The 21,478-nt window shown below is 43.9% G+C and overlaps 1 long non-coding RNA gene across 1 annotated transcript in view; it reads right to left on the bottom strand.

The window, feature by feature from the left end:
• LOC136631557 (uncharacterized) overlaps positions 1-21,244 on the bottom strand; it is a 55,542-nt gene extending 34,298 nt beyond the window's left edge. The window contains exon 1 of the long non-coding RNA XR_010793055.1: positions 21,144-21,244. This is a non-coding gene — a long non-coding RNA (uncharacterized lncRNA). The remainder of the gene's footprint in view (positions 1-21,143) is intronic.
• Between the last annotated feature and the right edge of the window lie 234 nt (positions 21,245-21,478).

The following is a 21,478-nucleotide window of genomic DNA, read 5'->3' as shown; positions in this document are numbered from 1 at the left end:
TATGGATGGGCATGGAGGCTCTAGTACCCTGTTGTACCGCCTCTAGCTTGGATACAAGATGTGATATGGATGGGCATGGAGGCTCTAGTACCCTGTTGTACAGCCTCTAGCTTGGATACAAGATGTAATACGGGTGGGCATGGAGGCTCTAGTACCCCGTTGTACCGCTTCTAGCTTGGATACAAGATGTAATACGGGTGGGCATGGAGGCTCTAGTACCCTGTTTTAACGACTCTAGCTTGGATACAAGATGTGATACATACGGTATGGAGGCTCTGGTACCCTGTTGTACCGCCTCTAGCTTGGATACAAGATGTGATATGGATGGGCATGGAGGCTCTAGTACCCTGTTGTACCGCCTCTAGCTTGGATACAAGATGTGATATGGATGGGCATGGAGGCTCTAGTACCCTGTTGTACAGCCTCTAGCTTGGATGCAAGATCTGATACGGGCGGGCATGGAGGCTCCACTACCCTATTGTACTGCCTCTAGTTTGGATACAAGATGTGATCCAGGCAGGCAGGGAACCTCTAGTACCCTGTTTTAACGACTCTAGCTTGGATAAAAGATGTGATACATACGGTATGGAGGCTCTGGTACCCTGTTGTACTGCCTCTATCTTGGCTACAAGATGTGATACCGGTGGGCACGGAGGCTCTAGTACCCCGTTGGGCTGCCTCTAGCTTGAATACAAGATGTGATACCGGTGGGTATGGAGGCTCTAGTACCCCATTGGGCTGCCTCTAGCTTGGATACAATATGTGATACAAGTGGGCATGGAGGCTCTTGTAGCCTGTTGGGCCGCCTCTAGCTTGGATATAAGATGTGATATTGGCGGACATGGGGGCATACAGATTCCGTATGGTATACTGCGGCAAATCAGGCCACATTTATTGTAACTGAGCCTCTAGATCGTGGAAACTCAGATAACGAAACAGTTGGAGCCAGGGGCTTAACTATATGGGATGCAAAGGATGCGGTTGCATCCAAGCCCAGGAGCCTTAGGGGTCCCATAAGGTCTCTTTTCTCCATGTAGGGAGTCCAGTATTATGTATAAAGTAGTACTACGTATATAGTTGGGGGCCCTGTTACAGATTTTGCACTGGGGCCCAGAAGCTTCAAGTTACACTTCTGGTTTGAGCTGCTCGTGCTTGTCGGAGATCAGATGATCCTCTCTATTTGTGGTCTGTCAGCAGTGTCCTGTGCCTGGCCGCCTTGTGTGCCCTCACACATCCACTAGTCCCAGCACTTCCTAACAGTCTGGTCATAGCGGCCCAGGTGGCAGCAATTAATCGAAATGACCATTCAGTTTCTCGCATCCCAATAATTCGCCCCTCTCAAACTCTGGTAACAGGGTGAAATCTCTTCTAGGCGTCTAGTGGTCAACAAGCCCTACACAAGCGGAAGAAAAGGTCACTACACACAAGGAGCCTCTGAGAGCCTTTTATAGGCCAAGAGTGAAACGACTTTTAGGGCCTCCGGTGACAAGACCGTTCGTCTAATCACATAACACCTAATCATTTATATATCAGCCTGAGATGGAACTGCAGGACGGGTTTTGCGGAAAAACAACAACTTCTTCTAGGTGCTTGATTATTTTTGACAAAGAGTGATGTATTTAAAGATGCAACAATTTTATCAATGTAACATTTGATAAATTTGTTGCATTTTAAACTGGAAAGGGGGGGGACGGGGACGGAAAACTGACATCAAAAATTCCCCTGATTTATAAATTCCTCCCTGTTTATGGAGATTTTACTATATTTTTCTATAGACTTTAAAATAACATCTGGCCCACCACTTCTGAGCTGAAAAATGCAGGAAATAAAAAATACACAGCAAAACACTGTATGGTAGATTTGCTAAGCTAACAATTCTGGCCCGTCTTGCACAAAAAAACGTGTCATACATGCTCTATACCAAATGTATTACGTGTTGCAAACACTTTTAGTGCCCCACAAGGGGGACATGACTTAGTGGAAAAGAAATTTGTGACCACATGTGCTAAAATGCTGCTGTAATATATTGACATAAGGCCTCACACCGGCGACAGCAAAATCAGTGCTATGTATACGCGATTTTGTAGCGCCCGTGAAGCTTTTTTTCTGGGGGAAAATGCTACCCGCAATAAAATGGATTAAATCAGCGATCTGTGATCATACCCTAAAGACTTACCAAATTTATAACCCAGCATGAGCCAACTATGATAAATTTACCTAATTTTCTGACTGCCCAGCCTGTTTTTTTTTAACTGCCTAAATATTAGCAGAATTGGTAAATCTTCAGACAAGCATATGCACAAATATGCTTGCTTCAGGGCAACGCATTCGCGCAGAGAACAAGGTTGATTTGTGTGCGTGTCTGCGCACAGAACTGTATTATTTTTTGCGCACGCAGGGCCCGTTCACATGCACGCGACACCCCTCCCTACCCACCTGCCCTGATTTAAAAGTCTATTTAACCTAATGAGGTCCAGATATGTTCGCTATTTCTCATGGAATTGTGCAGCATATTGCGCATTTGCGCACCTCATAGATTTCAATGGGGCTATTGATGCGGAAATATGCAGGAAAATAAAGCAGGTAATATTGTCTCACACACACAAGGGGTAATGAGAACAAACCCATGTGCGCAAATACGTCCGTCTGAAGCTGCCCTAAACAAACCATTTTCTGTACCCTGTTCAAAATTACGCCGGTATCTTCTATATTACTAAAGTTCATCTAGAAAGAAGTGTGTGGTTGAAGTCTGAACAACAGGTGTCTACATTAAGGGCTTATTCAGATGAGTGAATAGGCAATTGTACACGATTCAGCACAACGCATTTGCGCCATGAACGAGGTAGACTGGCATACGTATCAGCGCATTGTACTGCCCTTTTTATGTGTTCACATGTGCACCTGACACCCCCCTGCTGTGATTTAAAAGGCTATTTAGCCTATTGAGGTCCAGGTGTGTTCTTTTTTTCACGGAATTGCGCAATATGTTGTGCTTTTGTGCCTATCCCATTGGCTTCTATGGGATCTTTGCTGCGCAAATATGCAAAAAGATAAAGCAGCTCCTATTTTTTCCATGATATTCACCCTTTCCAATCCAATTTTGGATTCAGGGACAATTGCTCGATCAGGAGAAAAGGTTCGGCTGCCGGTGACAGGTGAGTTGCGGCAGTCAGCAGGGGGAGCGGGGGGGGGGGGGGAGGGAGAAAGAGTTCTCCCCTCCGCTCCTCCCCGCTCTCCCCCGCAGCTCCCTGCCCGCCGCCGGTAGCCAAATCTTTGCTCCCGAGCGGGCAGGTACTCGTTAAGGGCACTGCTCGACCGAGCAATTACCCTTAGCGAGTATGTTCGCTCATCACTAGTTCTATTCCCTGCGTGTTGTGCACATATATTTTTTGTGTGCAAAAATGCATGCAAATATGTCACCTGAAGAAGCACTAAGGACGGCTATACGCGGGGGATAAAATCACGCCTGATTAGTGTGCTTTGAGATGCACAAATATGAACTTCATTCTTTTGAATGGGGTCATACACATGAGCAACGTTTTCCCACATGGCACCGCGATACAATACAGGAAATAAATCGCGGCCTGTTCTATCATGCTGCATGCTCTCACATCGCAGTCCCATTTTTTTCAATGGGAGAAACTCCGCAATCCTCTGACGCATTGGAGGCTCCCTTTATCCCCAAAGTGATGCAAAGCTGTTTTCATATGAGAACGCCTCACATCCATGAGGGTTTCACATGGTGGGGAGCGCGATATGGGGCGGCTTGATATTTCGTTCTCGTGAGGTTAGTAGGTAAGTATGCTCACCGCCACGAAGCGTCTTTGCACATGAACCCGAGAAAAGTCAAAACTAAATAATTGAAATTAAAGGTTTTGTTTTGTCATGTTTTGAGGGCGTGATTTTCACAGCCGCGGAACATGAAGAAATCACGCCTGTGTGTTTAAGCCCTAGGGATTTTATGAGGATTTGCCCTGTTCGAATACATTGGAAAAAGTCTGTGCAGATTTTTGTTAATGCAATAGAAAAATAATGTGCCAGATTGAACATGCTCATTTGTCTTGTGGAAGCTGCACTTATCTATGCACCTCCGGAGCAGAAATCAAAGGGTCATTCTTGGATTTCTACCACGATTCCTCTTGATAAATATACATGAGCATTTAATTGGGTATCGGGCAATGTATGTATTCGTGTAACAGTTTTACTAGGCTCATCAGCTACATATGTAGCTGATATTTAGATTACACTAGGGGATATACCCATGTGTTGCACTGTGCTTTATAAGCGCAGGGATTGGTTATTGAAAATTGGGCTTTCAAAGTTTTTTCCTACTTCTACAATATAACTGATGGAACTATGACATTTTGCAGCAGTCCCAAATCATTCATTTGTCAAAAATTTGATAGTAAGGCGGTGCGCAATTGGCACGTCAACATCTTCCAGAATATTTCTTTTAGATGAAATGTTCATTAATGTCATTAGAGCCCAGCACCGCACTCTTATGAAAGCTGTCCATAAGAAAATGTGTTGCCCGTAGCAACCAATCACAGCGCAGCTTTCATTGTACCTCAGCAGTATAAGAAATAGCAACCAATCACAGCGCAGCTTTCATTTTACCTCAGCAGTATAAGAAATGGATGTCATTGGTTTCAATTGGCAACAACAATTACAGGGGAACTCGGTTACATTTTCGATTTTTAATTCCACCAGCATTCGTCGCCTGGTGCTGAGGAACGCTCATGCAAAATTTCACTCAAATCGGACCAGACCTGTGGATTTGTATATGACTCAAACAAATTTTGTGTGTTTTTTGTATATATGAGATTGATGTTTTCTAAGCATTGTACTTACAAAGGGCTCTATCTAGTGGACAATCTGTAAAACTACGAGTATAAAGACAAGACTGCCATGCATTTGCAAAAGACTATGTTAGGATTAGTTTAAGCACACTTTCCTCATTCCTGGTGATTCACTACCAGAATATCTAAGCATTTAACAATATCAATCCATTAGGTTTAAGCCTTTCTATTCTGTATCACTGTTTAAGCCTTGTTGTACTGCTAGCTGTGGGCACATAATTTGGCTGGGTCAGAAATCACATGTTCAGCCACTATATATTGTGTTGTACCAGCTCCATGCTAGGTGGTGCCAGGTCATATAACAATGCAGCTCAGAGTGCCTCGGGGCAGTCAACGAGTGTCTTGGACTAAGCTATTGGGCACCTAAGCTAGTGAGCAATGAGGAGAGTTGGTGGTTGGAGTTTAGCCTGCTGAGAGAAGCAATGAGATCCGATGGGGTGGTTCAGTACGCCACGGACCTTCCTCCTGACAGCTGTATCTAAATAAGCATAATGGAGTGATGGGCTCCATGAATTAAGATGTCTCTGGGAACTGCAAGGGGTAGCAGACTACGTATGGTCTACAAACTGTTAGATAAAAATAGCATGATAAATAAACATTTTATTGACTATATAATTAAAATCAAATTGATAATCAGAGATAAAAGTGCTACAAAGTCAAGCTTTTTAGAAACAGATGTAGGTTACAAACATGATATATACCTATGTACCATCTTCTAACCAGTGTTTCCCAACTCCAGTCCTCAGGGACCACCAACAGGTGGCAATGTCTGAGGCACTGACAATAATTACATCACCTGTGCAACACTGAGGAAATCCTGAAAACATGACCTGTTGACTGTCCCTGAGGACTCGAGGTGGGAGTCACTTTTCTAACCTACATCTGTTTCTAAAAAGTTTGGTTTTCTTAACACTTTAAAATCAAATTCATAATCCGAGATAAGTTATATAATTAATGAAATGTTTATCTATTTATTTATCATGCTATTTTTATCCATACAACTCTGCTTTTTACTGTTCAATCGTTTTTTTATTGAAAATTAGCAAGTAACAGAGTATACATACATGGAATGAGGAGCCTTTTGTTTTCATGTAATACAGTTCGCTCTTACAAATTCACATGAGATATGTAACATGAAATATCTTTGACTTGCTATCCTGAAACTATCGATATTAATGTTTCAAATATAGGTGGTAAGGGAGGGGGGAAAGGGTTGGGGTAGGGGGAGGTAAGGGGAGGGAGGGGGAAACAGTAGGGACCATTCCTCTGCATATATTAGAGCCAATCTGTCTCTCGTCCATCTGGAGTGGTTTATCTTTCCTATTTTATAAACTGAAGGTCTGTGATATCTCTCAGTTTTTACAGCATTAAATTTGCAGATTCAAGCCTAAAATAGTTTATCCAAGGACTCCAATCCTCTTTAAATTTAGAGATTTTGTCTTGTCTGAATGCGTAGGTCCTTTCCATTACCACATGTTCTGATATTAAATTAGTTATATCTAGCAGGGAGGGGACCGGTTGGGACCTCCAATTTCTAACTAACAGTAATTTAACAGTACGGAGGCAATGGGAAATCAGCTTTCTGAACATGGGGGGGGGGGGGGGGGGATTCCTCTATTCCTAGCAAGAATAGTACTAATTCAGGTGAAGGATGTGCTTTTATCCCTTTGACATTGCCAATAAGTCCAAAGCAGCTTTGCCAGATGGCCCAGATATCCGGACAGCTCCAAAAAATGTGTAACAGGGAGCCTCTCCTCCCGCATCCTCTCCAGCAATCATCGGGAACCCAACTCTGGTTTTTAATGGAAGACTATCTAGTATGCATGGGCAGTATGGATGACATTGTTAAAATGAGAACCAATTGACTACTTCAAATTTCAATTGGGAACCCGACAGCCAGAGCTTTGACCCTTCCAGGGCAGTCTAGTTCACCTTCAAGCATTTCATCTACTCCCTCAACAGATTTATGAGGGGCATGGTTGCCGGCCAGGTTAACCCCTAATGACGCGGCCCCTTTTTCTTTTTCCATTTTCGTTTTTTCCTCCCCCCTTCAAAAAAATCGTAACTCCTTTATTTATCCATCTACATCGCTGTATGACGGCTTGTTTTTTGCGGGAACGAGTTTTTTTTTTCAATGGTGCTATTTAAAGTACCATATAATGTACTGAAAAGCTTAAAAAATTCTAAGTGGAGTAAAATGAAAAAAACCCCGACATTTTGCCATATTTTAGTGCGTCTTGTTTTTACGGCGCACAAACAGCAACAAAAGTGACATGATAACTTTATTCTATGGGTCCGTACGATTACTACGATACCCAACTTGTATAGTTTTTTCTTTTACTATACTACTCTTTTTCTTTTTTTTTCAAAGACATTTAATTTTTTTCAATTATTTTCTGTGGTCATATTGTGCACGCAACAACTTTTTTATTTTTCCGTCGACGTAGTTCAGCGAGGGCTCATTTTTTGCGGGATGCTCTGTAGTTTTTGATAGTACCAATTTGGAATACATACGACTTTTTGATCGCTTTTTATTGCGTTTTTTCTGGGAGACAGGGTAACTAAAGAAGTGCATTTCTGGCGTTCTTTATTTTTCGGACGACGTTCACCGTGCGGGAAAAATAATGCGCTACTTTGATAGTTCGGACTTTTACGGACGCGGCGATACCAAATACATATTTTTATTGTATGATTTAGATCTTTTAATAATAGATATGGCAAAAGGGGGGTGATTTAAACTTTTACAACTTTTTTTTTTACAGTTAAAAAAACTTTATTGATTTTTTTTTTTTACATAACTTTGAAGTCCCCTTGGGGGACTTTAACATGTGATGCTTTGATCGCTCCTATAGCATTACGTTATACTGCTGTTTCACAGGCAGTCTATCAAGCCACCCCACGAAGATGGCTTGATAGGCAGTCTGGTAAGGCAGCCCTTGGGCCTTTCATTAGGCCCCCGGCTGCCATGATACCTGCATGGCTCCCCTGATCTCACCGCGGGGGGGGGCTTGCGGGACCCGCGAACATCGTTTGGGGGATTTAAATGCCGCTCTCAGAATTAACAGCGGCATTTAAATGGTTAATAGCCGTGATAGCTATTGCCCGCGGGTGTCAGCTGTTATAAACAGCTGACGCCCGCACTGTATAAAGAGAGGTTGCCACGCAACCTCTCTTCATACATACCCGGCAGCTCCATGACGCACCAGTACATCATGGAGCAGAAAGGGGTTAATAAAATAAGTTGATTTTATTTTTCCTTTTCAGGTTCACCCATATAATAAACCACATTACAGCCTCATCCCTTTCTTCCCTTCCGATATTTCTTTATGTGTTCTTCCCGTTTTCTTTGTTTTCCCCTACTTGTTACTCTCAGCTATTGTTGGCTAATGTTCATACTGATTTATCTGATTAGGAGTTACAGTTATTGAGGAATTGTTAGAGACTGTTAATCACTATGCCAGTTCCTTCAACGTGAGTAAACTTCTGTTTAGATTTAACCTCACCATGTGAGTCATTGCCGACCATGTTTTGTGAAGTTTACTTAATGTTTCAGTACTGCACTGAATGGAGTATGTGATGCAGTTTTTTGCACACCTCTGTATTAGATCCAAGAACACATAGTAGAGTATGCTTTCAGCTGTGATGAAGGCTAGGTGTTTTGTAAGGAATAGCACTCCTGAACTGTAGACTTAATCCGCCTTTATGGAGATGCTTTATATCTTTTCTATCTTTATTGCGACCTTCGAAAGTGTAGAAACAAGACTCCATATTTTATAAAATGCTCCAGTCTTTTAAGGTATTCCAAAACTGCTTTTCTCACACCTAGCAAATTAACCTGACTATTACCTGCTTGATCTTGACAGATTTCTTGATTAGAGGATAGGGATGAAGCTATTTTAGGAATACAACCAGGTAGGGTTCTTAGAATTAACTTTTTCCAATCCACTGTCTGACCTCTGAAGACATTATGATTTAAGGCTGTACAGCTCAGATGTTGGGTATACGTCTGTCGGGGTTCTCTTACTGTATATTGCCAGCCTCTCTGCTGTCGGAGCCTATCCAACGTGTCACCTCATGCAGTACTGGCCTTAGCCAGCAAATGGCGCCATTGTATAACGGCAGAAAAAGAGTAAGCCCACTAGGAAAACCAGGATACAAATTGGATTGGAAAGGGTTAAGCAGTCTGTTCAGTCTCTCAGAGAAGGTAGTTTGCATGATAGGGCTTGAAGTTCACTAACTCTACAAACTGAGGCAATTGTGACTAAAAATAATGTTTTGTACAACATATACCTTAAATCTGCACTTTGTTATGGTTCAAATGGCTCTTTAGTTAGGAAATTAAGTACTAACACTCCTTTCTAGGGGGGTCCTAGTGTTACATTCGTCCTTGATTGCAGACAAGATCAAGTGGAGATTTGGTGCGGGAGCAGTCAGGACTGATGTATTAGCTTGCTACACAGTTGGCTAGTCACAGGAGTAGACAGAAATGAGAGGTAGCGATCAGAGCAGGGCAGCCTGAACCCATCCGACAGGGCCCACCTCGCAGAGGTGCACCCATCCCAAAAGGAACAACCCCACTACTTCCACGAGGACAGGTCCGAGGTCAAAGGGAAACCAGAGTACAGAACACCAGGTACAAACAGAAACTGACAATAAATAAAAGACGACAATACAGAATGCACAGACAGAAGCACAGAGCAAGCTTACTTGAAGAGGAACACTGAAAAATAACTAGCAACTCCCAGCCAGGAAGAGCTGGATTATATAGGAAGTGGGAAGAAACTGATTGGCTGACAGCTTAAATCACTAGCCACTACCTCAGCTAATAGCTGCAGGTCTAATTAACCCTATCTAGCCAGGAGAGAAGATATTAACCTTAGTTAGTTATGATAGAACCCACAGTAGTGAAGGTATGCTAGCAGTGACGTAACATCTAGACTGGGAAACTGAGAGCTAAGGTTTCTGATGACTCTGAAAAATCTGCTTACAGATTATCTAGAAATTTTTTCAGGAAAGGCAACCGAGATGGCTGAAAACTGGGCTTTAATGGTATTCCATTTTTATGTCCCTTCTCAAATCCCTCTTGAAGGAATTGCAACATATTTGGAAGACCTAGAGATGTTATTTCGTTTTTATCACACCAGATGAGATTTTTTTTTACCCTATTATAAACCTTAAAAATTAGAGGGTCTTGTGGAAGCTAGAATGGTGTTAATTACTTCTTTGACATGAGGACTCTAGAACACTCAGTTTTTTTCAGTTTCCAAGCTGACCGCTACCACCATACTGGATCTGGGTGGAGTAAACCTTTATGCCTTGCCCATTTGGAAAACTGAGAGAACTCCCATCTGATAGATTGATCAGCGGAGAGAACCAAGCCCTGTGAGGCCACAATAGCACTCATAGGATTGCAGTCATTTTCTGTAGTCCCCATGGGATAACAGGAATGGGTAGAAATAACTTTGTTCTCTCAAGATATTGACAATCTATCTAAAACAACTGGGCGATCTGTTTAGTATGTGTACGTAATAAGCCCTCCTGGCAACAACTTGCTGATCTGCTATTGCCACTATCCATCCCTGAGTCCATCTGGCTTCATTAGTCATGGATTTTATTACTGACCTGCCTCTCTCATCCGGCTGCTCTGTGCTCTAAAATGGCTTACTTTTTTAACCATCCCTGCTTTGCCTTCCACTACATGTCTGAGACAGTTGTTCATCAAACATATCTTTAAATATCATGATTTGCCTCTTCATATTGTGTTGAATCAGGAAGTCCAGTGCTCTTCATGATTTTTGAGAGCTTTCTTGTCTACTAGAGATAAAACAATATTTCTATCACCCACCTATGAATAGCCAAGTGGAACAAACAAACAAAACTATGGAGACCTTACTGAGATATTTTGCTTATTCACCACAAGATAATTGGCTGGTGCCATTCTACATTGTATATGGTCAGCATCCTTGGATACCACTGCCCAAATCTTCCCCATCATCTACTGTTCCTACCAAGGATTATCCTGCACAAGCTGTATCCCAGATGAAGAAGACTGCTGACAGGAAACACAGACCTCTTTCTGTCTAATCTCCGGGAGAGAGAGTCTGGCCATCTTCAAAAAATATTTGGTTATATTTACCATTGTTCAAGTTGGTGCCCCAATTCCCGGGTCCATTCTGGATTGTAAAGCAGATAAATCTTGTAACCTATAAACTCCAACTACTAGCATCATGGAAAATACCAAATTGCTTTCATATATCCCTTCTGAAGCCTCTCATCCAGAATCAGTTCTCTAAGCTATCGTCCTCTATTGTACCTGTTATTTGAAGTTAAACAAATCCGAGATGCCAAGAAATAGAGAGGAAACTTATTTTACTTAGTGTAATGGAAAAGTTTCATGCCCAAAGAAAATTTATGGGAACCCCTTGAAAATATCAACAATCCCCTACTTTTGAAGAAGTGTCAATGACTTTCTGGAGCAAAGAGGATGGGGCATAAGGGGATGGGAAGTACTGTACTGTTACAGTCTGTGTCCGCCAGTTTACGTCTCCTGGTGGCCACAGCATGCATTCTTTTCTTACCCTTAGCAGATGCCTTAGTCTAGTATCTGCCTTTTCTCCAGCAGTGGCCTGGCACACACTATGAAAATTCTTCCCCTGCCAATCATGTGACACCCTTGGCTATATCAGACATATTTCCCTCATAGAGGATGCCTTATTAGAAATTGCTGATTTAGGGCAATCTCTTGTCTCAAACCAACTTAGTTCACTCAGACCTTCATAAGTTCCATCTGACAACCTGATGGCCTGGAGACTGACAGAGAAAATCTGAAAGAACTTGGCCCTTCTGTACTTGATAGTTACTTTCGCTGCAGCTAGAAGACATGCTACTATCAGATTATACTCCAGAGTCTGGAATATCTACAAACTCTACTGTGCAGAAGCTCAAGTACCTACAGATTCTTTGGTGTCAGGCCTTAGTTTTCTACAAAAAGGGTTCAATAAGGGCCTCAAGTTAAATACCCTAAAATTACAATTCTCTTCCATCAATGATTTTCTTCAAGGAATATTTCCTTAATGTCAGCTTATCTCAGAATTTGAGGCCAGCTTTTCTTTCCCCAATTCTGTCAGGCAGGTGGTTGTGGATCCACCTTACCACACACTGCTTTGACTTTGAGCTAACTGAGGCGGCAGCCTCTGGTGAACCTTGATTATCAACCTTGACCCCTCTACAGAAAGACCCAGTTGTGTGGCTGCTGATGTTGTACTGGGCCAAGGGGTGGCACTTGAAGGTCAGAACAGGGAGCACGGAAGTCAGAATAACCCAGGAGTTATAGCAGGAGTCAGAACCAGAGTATACAAACAGGGACTCTATCATAAATGGCAGTAGGAGACCAGATTTCTTATGCGTCAAACCTAGAGCATGAATGCCTAATATAGCAAACAAAATAACAGGATTGAAAGAGGAAGAGTTATGAGAGCATACACCATAGTAACAGTAATTTCCACATATTTCCATGCAGTTTGGCCTTTTACCCTACCGCCCCCCCCCCCCATGCTCCCAATGTTGATCCAGAGGAATGAAAAAATCCAATGAGGTAGAAGGCAATTTCCCTCATTTAAGGGAAAACATTTCTTCCTGACTCCAAGTCTGGCAATCGGTATAATCATTGGATGAACAAATCTTCTGAAGTAATTGGTGACTATAAAATGTAATATTGTAATGCTCAAGAAAGACATCCAGGCCCCACTTGTACTCTTTTAGTGAGTTCACCATCACTACTTCCTTAGACAGAGAGTTCAATAGTCTGACTGCTCTTACAGTAAAGAACCCCCTTCCATATTGATGTAAAAACCTTCTTTCCTCTAGATGTAGAGGGCGCCCCTTGTTACAGTCACAGTCCTGGGTATAAATAGATGATGGGAGAGATTCCTGTATTGTCCCCTGATATGTTTATACATAGTTTATAAACTAAATAACCGCAACTTTGATAACCTCTCTGGGTAGTGTAGTCCGCCCATTCCATTTATTACTTTAGTTGCCCGCCTTTGTACCAGCTCAAGCTTGAATATGTTGTCCTTGAGTACAGGTGCCCAAAACTGTACACAGTATTCTACGTGTGGTCTAACCAGTGACTTGTAAAGAAGAACAATGTTTTCGTCATATGTCCATAGACCTCTTTTGATGCTCTTCATGATCGTATTTGCCTTGGCAGCAGCTTCCTGACACTGGCTGCTCCAGTTAGGTTTACAGCTGACTAAAATCCCCAAGTCTATTGCCCAGTGGTTTCCCATTTAGTGTGTAATGATGGCACATACTTTCCCTGCCCATAAGCATAACCTTACATTTCAGGGGGAAATTTACAAAAAAAAAATTGAAATAATTTAAATTCTTTGTTTTTAGGCAAAAGTTCATCAAATTAGGATAGAGGAATATAACCTAAAAAGTTATAACCCTACTCCACATGTTCATTTTCCGCACACATATCTTCCCATAGTTTAGGCTTAAACAGGATTTTACAAAGAGACAAACCCTTTCCCCTTTCTGGTTTTTACAATCCCTTCTGAACAGACTGTAACACTGCGAGTTTTTATCCAACCAGGTCTCAGTTATTCCCACAAGGACATTATTCCCCTCAGACATTATTATTTCCAGTTTGTCCACCTTATTGGTCAGACTTTTAGCATTCATCGCCATACAGTTTAGAAAGCTTTGGTTATTTTTTTTATATTAATTATATCCCTAATAACTGGTCTGCCAGTTCTAACTGTATTCACCCCTCCCACCGCTCCACCCCTATTTTCATTACTTTATCCCAGATCGCCGTCTACACTGTCGTACCCTTTATCTCTCTGGTTGCCCTACTCCCAATCCATAGTTTAAACACTCCTCCAACCTTCTAGCCATCTTCTCCCCAAACACAGCTGCACCATCCACATTGAGATGCAGCCCATCCCTACACTAGCCAACAGCAAACCCAGCCTAGTTCTCCAGGAACCCAAACCCCTCCATTGTAGATCAACTCTTGAGGCACTTGTTTACCTCCCTAATCTCCCACTGCCTTACTATTGTGGCACAAGTACAGGTAGTATTTCAGAAAATACTACTTTGGAGCTCCTTGCCCTAAGCTTACATCCCTGAAATCATTTGTAAAAATCTTCCACCTACCTCTAACTTTGTCAATGGGGCCAATCTGTACCAGAACCTTTGGATCCTCACCAGCCCCTCCCAGTAATCTGTCAATACAATTCGCAATGTGTTGAACTCGAGTGCCAGAAAGATAACACACTGTTCAATAGTATTGGTTTTTGTGGCAGATTGCCCTGTCTGTCCCAGTAATAACCACGTTTCCTACTACCATGACCTGTCTAGCCTGCCCTGCGCTCTCATTCCCCTTTTTTACTGGAGCAGACATTCCTCTAGTGGTCAGAAGCCAAATCATGCTGCAACAGAGCTAACTTAATAATGACATTCCCCTCATCAGTCAACTTTGCAAACTTGTTGGGGTGTGCTAGTTCAGGACTAGCCTCCTTGGCACTCTTCCCACTACCCCTCCTTCTAGTTGTCTCCCAGATAGCTTCCTGATCATCCTGCACTCCCATACTACCATCCACCCCCACATCTGTCCCAGCTAGTGTCTGCACAGTGAGCAGCAAACTGCTTTCTAGGTTATCAATAGATCTCAGTGTTGCAAACTGTGTATTTGGATTTAGGATCTGGGCTCCCAAATGTACAACATGCTTTCAGCAGTATGCACCCTTGAACAGCTGTTTAAGAACTGCATACATGGCAAAAAATGTACACTGGATGGCATTGGGGATGCCATCTAAATGGGGATCGTACAGATGGATTAGAGGGCATCAGCTCTTTAAGAGACTGTGCAGTAATGCATGCACACCCTATGGGCAGTGGTCAGGCAGCGAGTTAAGGAGATAGAAGGAGCGGAAGGCAGGACCCAAAATACTGGAGTGAGAGCATGGTGGCAACCAACCACAGCTGTAGTGGAAATACGCCATGACAGTAGGCCCCCTCCTATGAAAGGAATCAAATTTATTGATTAAGTTGCGCCATTGATGTTTTTTTGTGGTTCCCCTGATCTCTCCTTAGGGCCATAGTCTTTCCAATCCATGAAGAAAAACAACGTGCCACTTACCTCAAGAATCTCATGAACTTCATATTCCTTGTCAGAGATGGTAAACGGAGATGGGGGAAACAGACAGTTTGGAATAATAGTTGAGGATTAGCGGCTGGAAGAGAGATACATGGAAGGTGTTAGGGATTCTCCAAGACGGTGGTGACTTGAGCTTGTAACAGACAGGGTGGATTTGTTTTATAATCTTAAGGGGGAGCAAATTTAAATGAAGGAAGCTTGAGCAAGATGTTTCTAGAGAAGAGCCATACACGATCTCCACCTGAGTATTTGGGAGGATTCCGCCTTTTCTTATCTGCATCCCTTTTCATAAAATCAGCATCCCTTTTCAGAAGATCTGCAGCATGGCAAGGAAAAGTCTTAGTTTGGTCCCAAATGTGCAAAAATTGTTGGTGGCAGTGGCTGGCAATGGGCATCTGTGTGGATGTGGCAATACACATAGTTACACAGGAGTGCTAAGCATAAAATATGTAGAATATTGTATATCAAACTGGTTGATGTGGTTGTTATGGGCAAACTCAACCCAAGGAAGGAAAGTGCTCCAATTGTCCTGTTTAGAGAATGCATAATGACAAAGATGTAGCTCCAGTAATTGATTAGTGCATTTAACCTGACCATTATACAGAGGGTGATATACGGAAGAGAAATCAAGCTTGACATCTAAAGGATGACAGGGGCTCTCCAGAAGCGTGAAGTAAACTGTACTCCTCCATCTGAAACAACCTATGTTGGAAGACCATGTAACTGGAAAATATGCTTGCATCTTTCGTTTCTACAAAAAAGAATCCTGGCCCAGCAGGTAAAGAGGACTTACAAATTAAAACTTTTAGAAGGTTCTCTATAATATACTACTAGTAATTATTAGGAAATTATAGTACCAGTGTTTCTGGAGAAGCAATGTGCTACATGGTACATCCATTATGCTCCCCACACATCACACACACAGCTCTACTACATCCATCCTGACCCCACACATTACACACACAGCTCTACTACATCCATCCTGACCCCACGCATTACACACAGAGCTCATCACACACAGCTCTACTACATCCATCCTGACCCCACACATCTCTAATACATCCATCCTGATTCCCACACATTACACATACAGCTCTGCTACAAGGTACATCCATTATGATCCCCATACATCACAAAGAGCTCTACAGCATCCATCCTGACCCCACACATTACACACACAGCACATGACACACACCGCTTTGCTACATCCTGATTCACACACACAGCTCTGTTACATGGTACATCCATTATGATCCCCACACATTACACAGACAGCTCTACTACATCCATCTTGATCTCCACACAAGACAAACACAGCTTGCCTCCTCCTAGAGCAGTGACGTCACTGCAGGTCCTTTAGCCCACCAGATCTTTGTGGTGGTGGTAGGTCGGTTTCTTCTGTCAGGACCGCTGAGTTGTGTCTGAGATAATAATGGCTTAGTTGTATTTTCATTTTTTTATTTTTGTACTCCCCTTTTCAAGAGCCCTAACTGTGTTGTTCTTCTGTCGGTCAGGCTCTGTGTTTTATAAATGTGGTATAACCTTCGATGACGTCAACAGGGGCAGAGCAAGGCCGTCAACAGGGGTGGAGCATGAGACGCACTCACACACTAACTGACAAGTGGCCATCAGTAGTTTGATTATTTAGCTCACTTTTCATGCAGAGGTAATGGATAAAGTTTGATTATTTAGCTCACTTTTCATGCAGAGGTAATGGATAAACTCTAATTGTAGCTGTAAAGGCGCCAGGTCGGAAGTCCATAGTGCAGTTATATGGCCTGTGAGTGTCAGAGACTCGGGGTTCTTCTTGCTGAACACATCTGCATTGTCTGCATACTGAGGAGAATGATCAGGGACCTCTGGAAGAACAGTTTGTTTCAGAACAGGAGTAATAGACTGTAGGAAATGGGTCTGAAAATGAGTTCACCAAAGAACTGGCAAGTCTAGACAGAACCAGGGAAGTCCAAGTAGACCTGAATTTATAGACCACAGTAAGACCAACAAGGACATCTTCTTTCTATGCAACACTATTATTTGCAGATCCACAGGGATCATAGCACACCTAGTGGTTTCAGACAGGAACTCCCTATCAACAGTAGTAGAAATAGCCTTCTTCAGAGGTATCATTAGTATCGTGTATTTGTCCACCAAGGCCTTGTGGATAACCTTCCCAGCTGAGCCGGAGTTCAGGTGTGCAGTAGTAAGAATCTGGGAGCTACTGCAGGTGAGAGTCGTAGGTAGCAAGAACCTTGGAGAACGCTCTGTGTCACTTAGGGCAGTCTTTACTACTGGCTTAAAGGGGTTGTCCCGAGGCAGCAAGTGGGTCTATACACTTCTGCATGGCCATAATAATGCACTTTGTAATGTACATTGTGCATTAATTATGAGCCATACAGAAGTTATAAAAAGTTTTATACTTACCTGCTCCGTTGCTAGCGTCCTCGTCTCCATGGAGCCGACTAATTTATGGCCTCCGATGGCCAAATTAGCCGCGCTTGCGCAGTCCGGGTCTTCAGCAGTCTTCTATGGAGCCGCTCGTGCCAGAGAGCGGCTCCGTGTAGCTCCGCCCCGTCACGTGCCGATTCCAGCCAATCAGGAGGCTGGAATCGGCAGTGGACCGCACAGAAGAGCTGCGGTCCACGAAGGTAGAAGATCCCGGCGGCCATCTTCAGCAGGTGAGTATGAAGACGCCGGACCGCCGGGATTCAGGTAAGCGCTGTGCGGGTGGTTTTTTTAACCCCTGCATCGGGGTTGTCTCGCGCCGAACGGGGGGGGGGGTTAAAAAAAAAAAAACCCGTTTCGGCGCGGGACATCTCCTTTAAGTTGGCAGAAATGACCTGGCTTAAGGCCAGCTGCACACGGCCGGGTCAGATTCCACATGCGGGAGCCCGCAGCGGAATCCGACCCTGTGCCCAGCCCGCATCTGTGCGTACCTGCTTTTCTTCTTCACTGGCTGTACTGCAGATCGTACGCACGGCGAGCCGCTGGACATGCACAGTAGGTTTTTTGTTTAATCACGGTTTTTCCCACAGCATCGCTAGGCGATGACGCAGAATCTGCAACATTTCTGCAATGTCATGTTTGAAGGGCTGCAGGTCGGACAGCTTCCATTGACTACAATTGAAGCCGTCCGTGCGGAATCCGCATAGACATAGAGCACACTGCAATTTGTTTTCCGCGCATGATTTCACGTGGACAAATCGTGGCCGTCTGCCTAGGATTGCGTTTTCTAATGCAGTCCTATGGCAGCTTTCACGGTCAGAAATTCTGCGGGAAATACAGCCATGGAATTTCCGCCCGAGTGCAGGGGGCCTTACTTACCAAAGTACTGAAGAAAAACTGCCCACATGACCTCGCTGTAATGAGAGGAGCAGCTACCCAGCGCTACACCTGCATATAGATATAGCTTATAAAGAGTGCCAGGCCAGCTGACACGTGTAGTGCACCGTGCAGATCCACATGTAGTGGCCCAGAACACCATCCTGGTCCCGTCCATAAATGTCATACATGTTTTGTCTTATGTGGATGCACTGTGCAAAGCCTGTCCTGTCATATCCAGTGTGTGCAGCGCTTGAGAGGTTAATTTCAATAAAATCATTGCATGCATGTAAATGTTTCAGTCTGTCATGTCATGTGGTTTGTGTGAAGGTATAAATAGGAGTGTTTGAGAGCGGGAAGCAGTTCTGTCTTCAATCTGTGTTCAAGGTTCCACCTACAGAGAGTGCTAACACAGTGTCACATGGAAGCACCTTCAGCTTCATGTAGGTGAAGATGGAAGACGAGGAGAGATATCCCGTAGCGATTGGAGTCTGGATGTGAGTGGAGTGAGTCCCAAGATCCTAAGAAAGGGTGAATCCCCCAATAATTCTGTACATAGGAACCCACCATACAGTTACCAATTCAGACCACAGGTTTTGCCTATGCGGCTGTCCAAAGTCAGGATCACCGCATAGAGGTACGCTACTGAGACACACCCATGCATCTGCCATGCAGGGTGTAATTGCTAATCCTTTAAGTAAATTACTGTTTTGCCAGGGTGTCTGCAGAGCAACCCCTACCCCCTTTTCCCCACTGGAGTGCTCCCAGTCCAGGAGTGGAGTCGTACAGGTAACGTGGACTGTAGGACCAGTTTCAAACTGTGTATCCTCCCTGCCCTCTGAGCTCTAGCCTGCTTCCACTTAAAAGAATTGTACCTGCATTTCTTTGAATATTTGTTTGACAAAGTTATTTTAAGTAAAGTTATACCAGGACCTAACCATTCCTGGACACCCAAGGTACTGTACACAAGTCTACGTGTTCATTCTCCGCCGTGTAGCATACTGGTGTGTGGAAATGGTGGCATCACTGTGACAACTACGACCCCCATCATCTTATTTATTGGCATTCCCTATCCTAGGGGTGTCGAAGGTGGCCTGCAATCCTGCTCTGGCCTTGGCTACGTGTCATCCCTCGGGGACCAGAGCATGGTAAGTGCCACCGTGACAAGACAGCACTTAACCCTCCCAGCTCTTCACATTAGTCAAGTGTCCAGGGTAACCCCTCTGGGGTGTTGCACACAGCCCATAAATAATGCCAAATTACAATTCAGCAGGATGCCCTGAACCCCAGAAGTGACCCACACTGGTACCAGCACCCCGGGCTCCCCCAGCACTCAGAGCCATGCTGCTAGTTACAGCAGATTCTGATAAATACTGATAAATGCTAACAGTCAGACTGCAAGTGCTAAATGAAGGAGCATTGCAAAGGTGCCAAATACTGATAAATAACCACCAAGCCGTCTAATACACACATCCTTTTACAAAACAGAAACAGAAAAAGTTTTATCTTTAGGCCGGCTGTCCACGGGCGCGGGAGCCGATGCCTGGGAGCAGGAGTCGCCGCCGAATCTCCGCCGGTCAGCCCTATCTAATAGACAGGTTGACTGCAGAGAATTGGGGCAATTCGCAGCATGCTGCGAATTGCCCGCCGCGAGTGGAGAATCGCAATGATTCTCCGCTCGTGGACAGGTGCCGACACATTCCATAGCCGCCGGCGAATACACTGCCGTGGACAGGAGGCCTAAGTCTTCAGTTCTGCTTAATTTCTGTTTTGTAAAGAGAAGCATTTTTTTTTTTTGTGGAAAAGATGTTGTCCGCAAAATCAGACGTGTTCTGCAAATCTACAGGAAACATCTGTCTAGAATTTCTCAGTACAAAAGGCCATGTGATGTTTTGTGGGTGACTGCGAAGTGGGAAAAAATCATGACACGTCCTATCTTTTCGAGTTCCTCCTGAACTCAACACCCATTGTTTTCAATGTGACAGTAAAACACATTACACACCATACGATGCAAGGTTTCCCACTGAAAACCGTGGGAAACACTTGCTGTTCCTCTAGGTTCTCAGCCCAATATCACGCTCGCCTGTGTGTACGTAGCCTTAAGGCCCACTTACATCAGCCGATGATTGCTAAAAAATCTCTAATCGGCGATCATTTTAGCAATCATCGGTGCATGTAAATGTGCCCCCATCGTGTGCTTTTCGGGCACTGCTAGCTGATCGTTAAATTCAGTCCAACCTAAAAATCATTGTTCAGTCTTATCAGAAGTTCTCCACGGGGAGTGCTGATAGCATTGTTTCCCCGTGCTAAGCGCAGATGACTGTGATCAGCAAAGGCTTCATTTGCACACTAAATTGCTACTAAGTAGCTGAGTAGCTACTTAATAGTTTATGCAAAATGATCGCTCATAGCTGTCACTCAAACGGTCACTTGAGCGATCTTTGAGCGATCATGGGTCCATGTAAACCAGCCTTTAGGCCGCCTGTCCACGACCGTGATGAAATATCGCTAGCAACAGGTCTCCGCGATAAGCCTATCTAATAGATAGGCTCACCGCAGAGAATTGTGGCAAATCGCAGCATGCCGATTTTAATCCCATGAGGGGAGAATCACTATGATTCTCGGCTCGTGGATGTCAGGCAGCACTTTCCATAGTTAGCCTATGGAAAGCTTTTCCTAGTGTGATCCGTAGGCGATTTATCTCCGTGGATCACGCTATGGCTATCGACTGTGGACAGGCAGCCTAAGGCCTCATGCCCACAGCCGGGTCGGATTCCGACTGCGAGATTCACGCTTACCTGTCCAACGTCTTCTCTCTCCCCTCTGCAATGTGCCGGCTGGCACAAAGCCGCACATGCGCAGAGAACAGCCGGCATGTCAGCGGTGACGTTTCTGTTCAAGCCCTGCACAGAAATAGGACATGCCGTGATTTTAACACAGCGCAAGTTTTTTTTTTATTCTTTATTTACGAATTTTGCATTTTTCCAAAACAACAAGTTAAATGACTGTTGGGTAATGCAAAGAAAATGACAACCTGCAACCCAAACAGTGGTACAAAATTCCCCAACTGGATTAAGACAAAGTGCTAAACATTAAAGCATGTACAATAAACTCCTGGAGGTGGGCCAATTCA

The sequence above is a fragment of the Eleutherodactylus coqui genome, chromosome 6 (genome assembly GCF_035609145.1).
Source record: "Eleutherodactylus coqui strain aEleCoq1 chromosome 6, aEleCoq1.hap1, whole genome shotgun sequence".
Classification (NCBI taxonomy): Eukaryota; Metazoa; Chordata; class Amphibia; order Anura; family Eleutherodactylidae; genus Eleutherodactylus; species Eleutherodactylus coqui.
The sequence above is the reverse complement of the archived record's forward strand: the minus strand, read 5'-3'. Positions and strand labels throughout refer to the sequence as shown.